Source organism: Macrotis lagotis, chromosome 1 (assembly GCF_037893015.1).
Source record: "Macrotis lagotis isolate mMagLag1 chromosome 1, bilby.v1.9.chrom.fasta, whole genome shotgun sequence".
NCBI lineage: Eukaryota > Metazoa > Chordata > Mammalia > Peramelemorphia > Peramelidae > Macrotis > Macrotis lagotis.
In genome coordinates this window covers 269,603,545-269,617,360 of record NC_133658.1, presented here as the reverse complement: position 1 = coordinate 269,617,360, position 13,816 = coordinate 269,603,545, and the positions used below count along the sequence as shown (strand labels likewise).

General features: G+C 37.4%; 1 long non-coding RNA gene across 3 annotated transcripts in view; it reads right to left on the bottom strand.

Annotated features, from left to right (window-relative positions):
• LOC141504968 (uncharacterized) overlaps positions 1-12,983 on the bottom strand; it is a 93,674-nt gene extending 80,691 nt beyond the window's left edge. For all 3 annotated transcript variants that reach the window (XR_012473517.1, XR_012473515.1, XR_012473516.1), the window contains exon 1: positions 12,856-12,983. This is a non-coding gene — a long non-coding RNA (uncharacterized LOC141504968). The remainder of the gene's footprint in view (positions 1-12,855) is intronic.
• Between the last annotated feature and the right edge of the window lie 833 nt (positions 12,984-13,816).

The window sequence follows — 13,816 nt, the reverse complement described above, 5'->3', positions numbered from 1 at the left end:
GAAATCCTTTGACATTAATGTTTTTTTGCCTTCTCCAGCAGTGACCTTGTGAAGTTTATGTACAAATATTACCTGATGATTTAATAACGGGTATATTATTCTCTCCTTTCTCTCTGAAAATAAAATTATATGCATATGTGAGGGGCAGGAGGAGTGTGTCTTTCTGGGCTAAGTTGGCTTGCTTGCCCATGTGGTAATCCCATAAATCTCCAACTTTCCTGCTCACTCACTCTCTACTTATAATTGCTACAAGGGCTCCACAGCATCTGCAAATCTCATAGATCATGCAACCTCCCTCAGCCAACCTTTGAGATTCTATCTTTGATGTATGTTTCAAAGGCAGCCTGTGACACAGCCCAAACACTTATTGGGCCATCATCTGCAAATTACAAGCTTCCCATTAATCTTGTAATGGTATTTTGGGGAGGGGGAGAGGATGCAGAACTTTGAAAGAGATTCCTACCCTCATTAGCTCCACCCCTTACTCAGTCCCCTTCCTACAATCCCCTCCCTTCAGCTCCACTCCAAACACCAGAGAGAAAAGACCAGGGCAAAATTATTGCTAATGAGGATTTTAAGAGCTTGAGCTATGGAAAGCAGCCAGCAGTAAGTGTTTTTCCAAGGTAGCAGCTGTAGGGGAAAGGGGGAGGAAGGTAAGGATGTGGCCCAGGTTCTGTTAAGTAATTAAGGGATGTGGGCTCTCTCTGAAGCCCCAAGGCTCTCTATCTGATCTGGAGTGTTTGTTTACAGGGAGCCAGTCAACAGATTGCAGTAACCAGGCCCTGAAGCTGGCTGCACAAAGGCAGAACAGCCTGTGAAGTCTCTCTGAAGGAGAAAAGGGTGGAGGACTTAACATGCAGCTTGGTTGTGTTCTCAGGATGCAGCTTAAATAAATGATTAAGGTCCAGTTTGGGAATGGTGATTTAGCCCATTCTGGGGGAGGGGTAAGGTTGAACATAGTTCACCCTCATTCAGAAGTCTATGTAGGGGAGGCTAGGTGGCGTACTGGATAAAGCACTGGCCTTGGAGTCAGGAGTACCTGGGTTCAAATCCGGTCTCAGACTCTTATTAATTACCTAGCTGTGTAGCCTTGGGCAAGCCACTTAACCCCATTTGCCTTGCAAAAAACTAAAACAAAAAAAAAGAAGTCTATGTAAAAGCTCATTGGGAATCCTGGTCACACACCTAATGATAGATCTGACACCTCAGGGGCAAATAGATATGCTGGATGAGAAGTTGGGAAACAGTCTCAGGTCTTGTACCCCACAATATTTTCTATGCAGGCTAAGTCATATACACAAAGGATCAATCATCAACTTCTTACCCAACTGCTTCCAAAATGGACATTTCAGTAGACCTTCCTGCTTCTACACCTTGACAAATCAGATATGATCTGATAGCAAAAAAAAAAGTGTTTTCCTTAAAACTACCACCTCAAGATTTCCATGGCTCAGATTATATGATGATCAATTGTGAATGATTTAGCTATTCTCAGCCATACAATAATTCTGAAGGACTTATGATGAGAAATGTTATCCACTGACAAAGAAGGAATTGATGGAGTCTGAATGCAGATTAAGCATACTTTTTTGCTTAATTTTTTTGTTTGTGTTCTCTTTTGCAACATGGCCAATGTGGAAATATACTTGCAAGACTGAATATAATCTATATCAAAGTACTTGCCTTTTTAAGGTGGGGGGGAGAGGGGAAATTTGGAACTCAAAAATTTTAATGAATGTTAAGAATTGTTCTAGGGACAGCTATTTCCACAATGGATAGGCCTTGGAATCAGGAGGATCTGAGTTCAAATCCATCCCCAGACACTTACTAGCTATGTGACCCTGGACAAAGCCCTTAACTCTGATTGCCAGAAATATTTCAAGTAATTGAGAAAAAGTAAGATAAAAGAATTCTTAAAAAAAAACCTCCTCTGCATCATAATATTGTGTGAAATCCTTCCTTTGGGGTAGATTATTTTTTGGTTAAAGCATTATCCTTCAGACATTCTTCTTTTTTTGAATCATAAAGATTTTATTTATTTTGAGTTTTACAATTTTTCCCCTAATCTTACTTCTCTCCCCCTCACCCCCCACAGAAGGCAATTTGCCAGTCTTCACATTGTTTCCATGGTATACATTGATCCAAATTGAATGTGATGAGAGAGAAATCATATCCTTAAGGAAGAAACATAAAGTATAAAGGATAGCAGGATCAGATAGTAAGGTATCAGTTTTTTTTCTCCTAATTAAAGGTAATAGTCCTTGGTCTTTGTTCAAACTTCACAATTCTTTCTCTGGATAAAGATGGTATTCTCCATTGCAGACAGCCCCAAATTATCCCCGATTGTTACACTGATGGAATGAGCAAGTCCATCAAGGTTGATCATTGTCTCCATGTTGCTGTTAGGGTGTACATCTCACTCAGTATCAGTTCATGCAAATCCCTCTAGGCTTCCCTGAATTCCCATCCCTCCTGGTTTCTAATAGAACAATAGTGTTCCATGCCATACATATACCACATATACCACAGTTTGCTAATTGCCATTCCCCAATTGAAGGACATTTACTTGATTTTTCAATTCTTTGCCACCACAAACAGGGCTGCTATGAAAATTTTTGTACAAGTAATGTTTTTACCCTTTTTCATAGTCTCTACAGGGTTTAGACCCAGTAGTGGCATTGCTGGATCAAAGGGTTTGCACATTTTTGTTGCCTTTTGGGCATAGTTCCAAATTGCGTTCCAGAAAGGCTGGATGGTTCCCAGCTCCACCAACAATGTAATAATGTCCCAGATTTCCTGCAACCCTTCCATCAATGATCTTTGTCCTTTCTGGTCATATTGGCCAGTCAGAGGTGTGAGGTGGTACCTCAGAGAAGCTTTTATTTGTATTTCTCTAATAGGTAATGATTTAGAGCAATTTTTCATATGACTATGGATTGCTTTGATCTCCTCATCTGTAAATTGCCTTTGCATATCCTTTGACCATTTGTCAATTGGGGAATGGCTTTTTTTTTATATTTGACTAAGTTCTCTGTATATTTTAGAAATGAGTCCTTTGTCAGAAACATTAGTTGTAAAGACGGTTTCCCAGTTTACTACATTTCTTTTGATCTTGGTTATAGTGGGTTTTTTTTCTGTGCAAAAGCTTTTTAATTTAATGTAATCAAAATCATCTAGTGTGTTTTTAGTGATATTCTCCATCTCTTCCTTAATAATAAACTGCTTCCCTTTCCATAGATGTGACAGGTAAACTACTCCTTGATCTTCTAGTTTTCTTACATTATTGTTTTTTTTTAATGTCTAAATCCTGTATCCATTTTGATCTTATCTTGGTCAGATATTCTCCTTTAAGATGAAAGTGCCACTTATAAGGGTGGTACTAATATATTAAATCCAATTTAACATGCATTTCTTAAATACCTTTTATATGTTAGACATTATGCTTGGCATTGATAATTAAAACTATCCTAAAAATGAGAGCCTCTGTCCTCAGGGAGCTTATACTCTAATGGTGAGGGGCTTGTGTACAGATGATTGAATAAAAAATACAAATTAAACACAAAGTTATTGGACGGAGTGAGCTTACTTAAAAGGTGGTACTTGATCAAAGTCTTGATGGGAACTAGGAATTCCAAGAGGCAGAGATGAAGAAAGAAAATATTTAAGGTATAAGAATCAGCCTGTACTAAAGTCTAGGTACAAAAGTTGGAATGTTATATACTAATAACATCAAGTAGGTTTGAATGATCAGAAACATAGAGTATGTGAGGGAGAGAAATGCAAAATCACTTTTGAAAGATAAGTTGGATCCAGACTGTGGATGTCTTTAAATGCCAAATAGAGGAGTTTCTGTTTGATCCTAGAAGCAAAAAAAGCACCATTGGAGTTTTTGAGCAAGAGGATGGAATTGTTAGATTTGTGATTTAGGAATATCAGTTTGATAACTTTGTAGAAGACTGATTGGAAAGGGAAAAATATTTGAGGCAAGGAGACTATGTGATCTATCTGTCAACAATACATCCATTGTGCTAAGATCTATTTGCCAGGACTTGTGCTATATATCTTTAGACATGCAGGGAAAAAGAAAAGGAGTTCTTATCTTCAAGGAGCTTACATTCTAAAGGGTCCAGATAAAAGAGTGCTTAAAGGGAAGGGGTAGATAATTATAGAATGCCTTGATGACAAAGACCAGAGAATCAGAAATAGCCAAAAAAAAATGTAGCCTGGTTTCATTATCTTTGTCTTTCATTTTCAAAGAAGAGCACAACATCAGGTAGGTGATGCCATACAAGCACATGAACTGGATTTGAGTGATAGGATGCTGTATTAAGTTACCAGCCTCACTTTCTCCTCCAGAGTCATCTGGGTCCAGTAGTCAGATATGAATCAGGACGACTGGAAATGGTCCTGGATGTGAGGCAATAAATGTTAAGTGACTTGCCCAGGGTCACACAATTAGTAAGAGTCAAGTGTCTGAGGTTGGATTGAAACTTTTGTCCTCCTGATTCCAAGGCCAGTACTCTATCCACTTCACCACCAAGCTGCTTCTCAGTCTGGTTTCATTGGGAGGCTATTGTATAGTCTAGTTGAGAAGCAGTAAGATCATAAGGATGATGGTTCTATGAAAAAAATGAAGGGAAAACTTAAGAGATGGTATAGAGGTAAAACTGACAATTCTTGACAAATAATGAGATATGAGAATGAGAAAAATTGAAGAATGCAGGAATATTAATTAGGCAGTGAAGCTGAGATCCTAATGGAAAGGATAGTGGCAATCTAAAAGGAAATAAGTAAAGAAAAAGGATGCAATTTGTGCATGTGGATCTGAAAGAGTGAGGGGAATAGGGATGGGGAGGGAAAGAGGGAGAGGGAGGGGACTGGGAGGGAGGGAGAAAGGGGGAGGGAGAAAGGGAGAGGGAGAGAGAATAATTCATTCTGTTTTGGATATGTTGATTTTGAAATGCCTATGGGAAATCTAGGTGAAAATATCCATCAGTTGAAGATGCTACACTGAAGCTCAAGGGAGAGATGAGGACTGGATATGGATATTGGGAGTTTTCTGAATTGATTCTAATTGAATCCATGGGAACTTGAGAAATCACCAAGAGCTAGGAACACAGATGAGTGAAGGCTAATGTCAGAGCACTGAAAAGCAACCATATGTAGAAAGTGGGACCTGGATGATGGTCCCACAAAGAAGATTGAAAAGAACAGTCAGTCAATTACTCAAGCATTTACTAAGCAACAGATATGCCAACTACATGTATTATCCACTTAAGGAGGAGAACCACAAAAGAACAATTTCATGAGAACTCAGGGAGGATAGAGTAACAGGAAGGAGTGACTAGCAATATTAAAGGTTTCAGAAGTCAAGAACAATGAAGCCTTAGGAAAAAATCAATGGGTTTGGAAATTAAGAGATCTTTGGCAACCTTGACAGTTTCTGTCAAGTGATGGGATCAGAAGCCAAATTGCAAGGGGTTGAGGAGTGAGTGGGTTGTAAGAATATCAGACATTAAGATTAATCATGACTGCATTGGTTGGAAACTTCCCAAGCACTAAGAACAGTGTAACAGAATAAGGCATTTATGATCTTGTGGTTTAGCTCCTCAGTTTAAAGATGATATACTAAGGATCACAGAGGTTAAATAGAAAGCAGAGGTTGCAGGGCCAGGAGAAAAAGATAATTTTTGAAATTTAAGGGAACAAGAGGAAAGCAGGACTGGGGTGAGATAGGACAAGAGGAGATTATGAGCACATGGTTGACTATGAATTGCCTGGAAGACTTGGGGTAAATGGAGTGGAAAAAAATTCCAAAAGACTAACTTGAAAAGTAGTGTGTTGTAGAAGAAAGGAAATTGTATGGGATTCAGAAAATCTTGACTCTTATGTCAGTGCCATTATTTACCACTGTGTGAAACTGAACAAATTACTTCCATTTGCTAATGCCTCAATTTCCTTCTTTGAAGAATGAGAGAAGAATGAATTGTCTCTGACAATGATTATTGAGAAAAGATGTTTGAGTGTAGCATAGCAAATGAGAAGACTAGAACATAGGAGTGAGGTCCTAGATAGAAGAGAAGGTCTCTTCAAGCAGTTCAGTGGATCAGATACTATTTGCAAGTGTTATTATTCTCCTCAGAATTCCTGGGATCATAGAACATCAGAGTTGAAAAGGATCACATGGACTATTTAGTCCAATTTATTTCTCATGCTTTTTTGTGTGTGAGGCAACAAGGTTAAGCAACTTGCCCAAGGTCACATAGCTAGTTAAACATCAAGTGTCTAAGACCGAATTTGAACTCAAGTCCTCCTGAAGCCAGGGCCAGTGCTGTATTCACTGAGCCATCTAGTTGCCTCTATTTAGTCCAGTTTGTACCTGAACAAGACCTTGGGCAATTTCCTTGCCCTCTCTGGGTCAGCAACTCTTCTCTAGAAACATTATATTAGCCTGGAAAGTGAGTACAGGAGAGAAATCAAGTAAATATACAGAAAAGGGAAGTCGTCCAGAAGATTTTGGTCTTAACCATTATGGATAACTTAATAAATGATAGATCTCCCCTGAGAAAATCTGGTGTGCTTTTGCAACAGCACTGAGGAAAATAACCTCCAACCTTCAAGTCCTACATGTCAGAGGATAGGATGGAGGAATAATTCCTTGAGATTCAGGTAAGTCCCCTATAAACAGAGTCTTTCCCCATCAATCTCATGAATAATCACTCCACAGAGTATTTATGGATCCAGCATTGTTTCCTTTCTGAGGATAAGGGAGGGAGGCCATTTGTTTTTAATTCAATGATGTGACATTGGTTAGGGTCATCTAGGGATATACAAGCTTGCAATTTGATTAAGGAACAGCAGAGCTTCCTTTGGAAATATCTGGGTTGGTATCAAATCTAAGTAAATAGTAATCAGTCACTTTTTTGGTTTGAATTTCAACATTAGTGCTTAAATCATTTGAGTCATCACCAAGAGTGCCATGCAGTTAGGTAGCACAGTGGATGGAGTGCCAGGACTGAAGGACAGAAGACTCATCTTCCTGAATTCAAATCTGGTCTCAGATTCTAGTTGTGTATTCCTCGGCAAGTCATTTAACTCTATTTGCTTCAATTTGATGAGTTGAAGGTGAAAATGGCAAACCACCCCAGTCTCTTTGCCAAAAGCATCCTAAATGGGATCATGAAGTCAGATTTGAAAAATGACATCAAAACCACTTATTTACATTTTAAAGCTGGTATAAACTAGGAGATTAAGAAATCTCTCTGAGGCCAAGGCCATGGGAGAAAGTAGGATGATAGGAATTAAAATTAAGTCTAGGAGACTTCTTCATTTGACATTTTATCAGGGGTCAACTCAGAACTAGACATACTTTTGTATCCTTTGCTACTTTCTGAATTAGGATTCCCTGGATAAATGGAAACTCCAGGAAATTAAAAATCTTTAGACTGGAAAAAACTTAAAGGGGGCACAATAACTACCGTAAAAGTATTTTAAACATTAAACCATGGAAACAATGTAAAGACAAACAGAATGCCTTCTGTGGGGGGTGGGGGGAGGGAAGCAAGAATGGGGGCAAAATTTTAAAACTCAAACTAAATAAAATCTTTGTAAAGAAAAAAACTATTTGAAACATTATCTTATGGAAGAGAAATTTGATTTCCAATGTTCAAAGGGCAGAGCAATGGTAGAAGTTGCAAAGAAGCAAATTTAGAGAGAAACTAAACAAATATTTATATGGCACCAACTATGGGTCAGGGACTATGCTATGTGCCTACAGATAAATATTTCATTTGATCCTCATAACTACCTAGGAGGTAGGTGCTATTATGAACTCTATTTTATGGCCAAGGAAACTGGACAAGATAGTTGCCCAGTGTCACACAGTAAGTAAGAGTCTGAGATTTTAACTCAGGTCTAGTTGACTCCAGGTCCAGTGATCTATCCACTGCACCACCTATCTGCTTAGATCCCAGGTGAGCAAAAATTACCTAACAATTAGAACCATCCCCAAAATAAAATGGGATATTTAAGGAAGTAATGTGCTCCCCATCTCTGAAAATATTTAAGTATCTTTAGGGGTGGCTCAAAAACTATCTCTTTGCCTGCTTTTACCTTCAACTAGAATGGCTTCTAGAGATCTTTACCCTCAGATAGGAGGTAACAAAAACCACTATAGTCTGAAACACTCTTGAGTACAAGGGAATTAAACTAAAATGTAATTGGGAGAACTTCCATCTCACAGAAGCAGCAGGATAGAGCACTAGACATTTTCTCTGATCCCCACAGCCTCTCAGTCCTCTCCAAAACAGAAACTGTGAACTAAATATTAAGCAACTTCGGAAGTCTCCAAGATCTAGGACACCTATAATCCAAAAGAAAGTTAACCCTTCCCTCCAACCCTCTCCACCATGAGCTGACCCTGACTCTGTACTTACTCAATACCTCTCACTGACATCCCATAATAGTATAGTAGTGAGGCTACATTAATAGACCCAAGGGCACAAAACCCTCCCCCACACTCTACTTCCCCCACAATGGGCTCAAGATACAGCTCTATCCTATGATCTATCCTGTGAATCTGAGTTGATCATGTATGAAAAAAGATTAACTTTTAAAAATAAAGAGGAATTGAAATTTTTTTTGAAAGAAAATCACAACTGAAGAGATTGCTTTTTGATAATGTTTATAGAGGTTGATTTAAATCAGGAACATGTAAATTAAATGACAAGGGTTAAGGATGGTAATATTGTCAATATGTAACATATTTAAGATTTTATAGAATAGTTGTATGGAAAGAAACCAGCATCTTAAAAATTTTTTTTACAAAAAATCATGTCACACTGTACTTACATGTTATATAGCTCTGAACTTGGTTCAAAATGTATTTTAAAAAATAAATAAAAACATAACAAAACATAGATAATGGTAATTTGTGATGTTTGAGTCAGTAAGTTGTTCACAGAGATCCTTAGGTATAGTTTAGTGCCCATATATATATTTGAGTTTGGTACCATTGTCCATTATTTATAAATTACTTCTAAATCTCCACAGATCTTATAAAAGCAATAAATTAATTCAAGAAAGCAAAGCACAATGGGTTAAAAAACTACCCCATAAAATTGAATCATCCCTCCCCCACATAAAGGATTTATTGTAAACCCAATAGGTATTTCATTAATTTTTACTCTAGTAAATTCCCTTTCCCATCAGTCCTCCTAATCTAAAACACTACCCTATGGTTTGGAATCCCTTTTGGAAGAGAAACAATCATGGAGTAGGAAAGTGACTAATGTTCTACTTAGTCCTTAAGTGCAAAGATGTAGAACTAGAAATCCAATGTCCTTATTTTATAAAGAAAGAAATTGAGGTTCATAAAGATTAAGTCATTTGCTTAAGTTCCCACAGGTAATTAAATATCAAAACTACACTTTAAAAAAATTAGTTTTATATGTATTTTCTATTTCTTATTTTAATAATTTTTAATGTATATTTTCTATTTCTATTTCAGATAACCATTATTATCCCAAGGATCTTCTCCTCCCCCATTCTCTCATGAATCATTCCATGCAATAAATAGTATCTTTTCCAGAGGAAAAAAATAGCACAACTGATCAATACATTGAAAAAGTTTGAAAAGGTTCAATGTATAACATTTGTGGTTCTACAATCTCTACAGAAAGCTAAATTGGGGGGTATCTTCTTGTAATACAGAACTATAATTTACAAATCCTATGTCTCTGAGTTCAGTACTCATTTCATTGTGAATCTTTTCACTTTATGGTACTATCCTAAAAGTTTGGACTCCTTCCCTGAGGGATTACTTGACAACTCCTTGACGTTTTGGTGGGTCTCACCTTTCAATCCAGAAACCCATATATCACTCTTTTGCACCACACTGAGGACTTAGACTCCTCTATGGAAAGCAAACTTGCAGATTCTGGGAGGCGGCCCCTTTCCCAATAGTCCTCCACTATCTAAACAACTCAAGGTAATAGAGGAGAATAAAATTGTGGGTTTTTGTTCCCCTAAGTCATGGCCACACATGCTAATCCTCTTGCTTCTGAGATTTTGAATAGAATATTCTTCTCAAGAAACTAGCATTGTCCAGGAGCATCTATCAGCACAATTTAGCAATACACAAGTATGCTGTCACTAGTACTGGGAGTAGACAGTGATTTTAGGCAAAAAGTGACTGAAGAGAGAACTGTAAAGAGATCATGGCTCAGTGTTAGGGGGCACCTTAATGATCATCTAGTTCAACCTGTTAGCTTTAAAGGATCAGGAAAGAAAGAAGGTCAAGAGAAGGCAAATGACTTACAAGGTTATATCTAGTTAATGGAAGAAGCAGGTCTTTTGGCTCCCTGGAAAAGGCAAATTGTTTTAGGAATGGAAATGAAGAAAGGGAGTATCATGTGTGTTAAGCAAAAGAGACAACTAAATTATCCCCTTCTGATTTTTTAGATGACTAAATACAGGGAACTTTTTAAATAAATAATTCAGAAATATTAATGAGAATGGTTTTGAGAGAGAACATGTTAGGAAAATGCCTTAATTGAAAAGCCTTCCATGGATGCCTATTTCTCTGCCAACTGTTTATCAGTTAGTAGCTGACATTGGAATACTCCAAAGAAATGAACTGCATTTGCCTTAAAGCAATCATGGCAGGGTCCAAATGAGAAGCAAGTGGAGAATTATGCTTAGTACACACCCATTGTTCAGAGCTTTTAGCACCTCAGTCTCTGCTCCAGAGAGAAAGGAAACAGAAAATTAACTTAACCTTCTTGCCATTTTGCAGACTTTTTTAAAAATTAAAAATTTAGAGGAAATTATATGGATCAATAGAGTACTTACTCTGGAGGACCTGAGTTCAAATCTGATCTCAGAATTACTAGCTGTGTGACCCTGGGCAAGTCACTTAACCCAATTGCCTCCAAAAAAGTAAAATTTTATTGACGTATTTTGCTTTTGTAACACCTTCAGTTTCCAGTGTATCCCTCCTCCCCTCTTCTCAGAGTCATTTCCTTTAGTAGCTCTTTGACAGTAGGGATGATTTCATTTTTGTCTTTGTATTACCTATTCTTGGCACAGCCTAGGAGGCACATATAAGTATTTTATAAATGCTTGTTGATATATTTCAAAGAAAAAATAGAAAAAAAAAAAAAGAAACCCATTTAGCAGAATTAACCAGTATGTTAGTCAAGGTTGACTATATACATACATATATATATATATATATATATATATATATATATATATATATATATGGATACATTCACATTCCCAGTCCTCTAACCTCTGTAAATAAGGGAAAGGGATTCTCATTCTCCCTTTTCAGGGTCAAGTTTGGCCATTATAAGTAGACAACATTCCGTTTTGACTTGTTGTTTTTTTCCCTTTACATTATTGGAGTCATTATGTATATTGTTTCCCTGGTTCTGTTCGTACCAGTTCATTTAAATGTTCCTTTGCCTTCTTGTAATCTTCATTTTGTAACTCAATATTTCATTGCATTCATGTACCAAAAATTTGTTTAGCCAATCCCAACTGTTGGGTATTTAAATTTGTTTTTAGTTCTTTGCTATTACAAATAATTTTGTTGCATCTTTAACTTCATTTGGGATGTGTATGTAGCAATGGGATCTCTGGATCAAAGCATCTAAACATTTGAATGAATAGGGATGACTTTCAAAAAAGATTATTAGCTTCCTAACCATCCTAATGAGTTGGAGGAAATATAGATGATTATTAAGAGTCCTTTACAGGGTCTCTGCTTTTGCTTTTTTATTTTCATAAGCACATATTTAATTCACTAAAATTTGAAAGAAAAAAAACACCACATAAACCTTTCATTTCTTCACCTCCAACCAAAAACTGGCCACTTTTAGTCAAAAGACCTGAATTCAAGGCCTGGGTTCTATATCTTCCTAGATATGTGGCCTTGAACAAATCAATCTCTTGCGACTGAGCTTTATCAACCATAAGATGATTAAATAAAAGTAGTTGTCAATTATAAGCTATGCAATGTTATACAAATGTGAACTATTGTTATCATTTTTAGGAGTTGGAGAAGGAAGAGATTGAGGCAGTTTCTCAGATAGGGTGAAATGAGTTGGACCTAGAATACCATGGGGAGCTGATTTTTATTTACTTTAAACTAAAAGTCATTGGTATTCCTAGTAGATGGCTAAGCTGTTTTTAATAAATATTGCTGTTATGATTATCAAGATTACTAACTCACATTTATATAATGCTTATTCTTAAAATAAACATTTTCCTACAAAATACTGTAGCTAGTAGCTAGGTGCTAGAGTTACAAAGATTAAATAAAGTCTCTGCTTGCTATTATAAATATAGAGGGATATACACAACCTAAGGGCAGAAAAGGATTTAGAAACAAGTATAATTCAAGATACAAAATAGGAATTGAAAAAAGATATCTAGATAAAGTAATAGGAGAAATTCAAGGAAAGACAAGTTATTTTTAGCTGGAGGGAATGAGGGAAGGAAGAAGGAACATCTGAGCAAAATCTTGAAGAAAAGGAAGGAGTTCAACAGGTGTAGATATAGAAAAGTAACAGGTTTTGGCTCCAATATGAAAAAAAAGTTTGAAGATAAAAGAGAGTAGGAAGATAGCAGTTGGGGGGGGATTTGTCCATTTTTATTGAAATACATGGTAACTAAAGGGGTAATAAGTAGGAATTAAGAAAATAGAGATGATACACTTCCAGCCAAGGTGGAGAGAACACAGGCACTGTGTTAGGTACTCCTTTTCCCCCTCAGAAACAACATGAAATACACCTCTTAACAGAAATTCAAATGACAAAACCCAGAAAGAGAATGTAGGAGAACACCTACCAAGAAGGTCTGCCTCTCAGGGGACTGTGGGTGAACTGGGAGGCAAGAGCAGAGTGTCAGTGTGGGAAGAGCAGCTGGGGGAAGCCAGAGGGCCAGCCCCAGCAGTAAAGACTTTGATGAATGGTCAGTGCAAGATCCAACTTTAGCTGTGGAGTCTTTGGCTGGTGGGAGAGGAGCTATGGGAGGGTGAGTTCCAGCACAGAGTTTCAGAACACACCTGGAGAACAACCAGCTGGGCTGGTTGGAACTGAGCTCAATATTTTCAGTGGAGCCCTTTGCCCAGAACAACAAACAACCCCACCCCCACCTTGGTCAACAGAGTTCACTCAACAGAAAGAGATTAACTCCCTTCTCCAGGGCCCAGCCCAGTATTCAAGGTCAACTCAGACCCTGCTGCTGAGGGCCTCAAATGCTCCATAGAAAGCAACCAATGCTCCCTACTGGTCAGTCCTTGGAACTACTAAGTCAAGTGAACAAAGCCTCTAGGATCTTCAAAAGCAAACTTCTGAGAGCCACCCCCCCCAACACAAGATCCTAGAAATATGAAGAAAGGCCAAAGAGAAGGGGGTGTCCATGGAGAAATACTTAGAAAACAGATTCTAACCCAGAGAGATCTAGCACTGCTGAGGAAAATATGAATTAGTCTCCAGCCCAGAAAGACTTCCTTGCAAAAATCAAGGAGTTTAAAAATCAAATGGAAAAATTGGGAAAAGAAACTCAAGAGAAAATTAACATGTTGCAAAATTATCATCTTGCAACAAGAAAACAAACCCTTGGAAAATACAATTGGATAAATACAAAATGAGAATAATTTTCTCAGGTCTTCAACTGGGCAATTGCAAAAAGAAAATGATTCTCTCAAAACTACACTTGGCAAATGGAAAACACCTTCAAAAATAGAATTGACTGGCTGGAAAAGAAGTTGAAAAAATAAATGAAGAAAAATCTTCTCTAAAAAGAA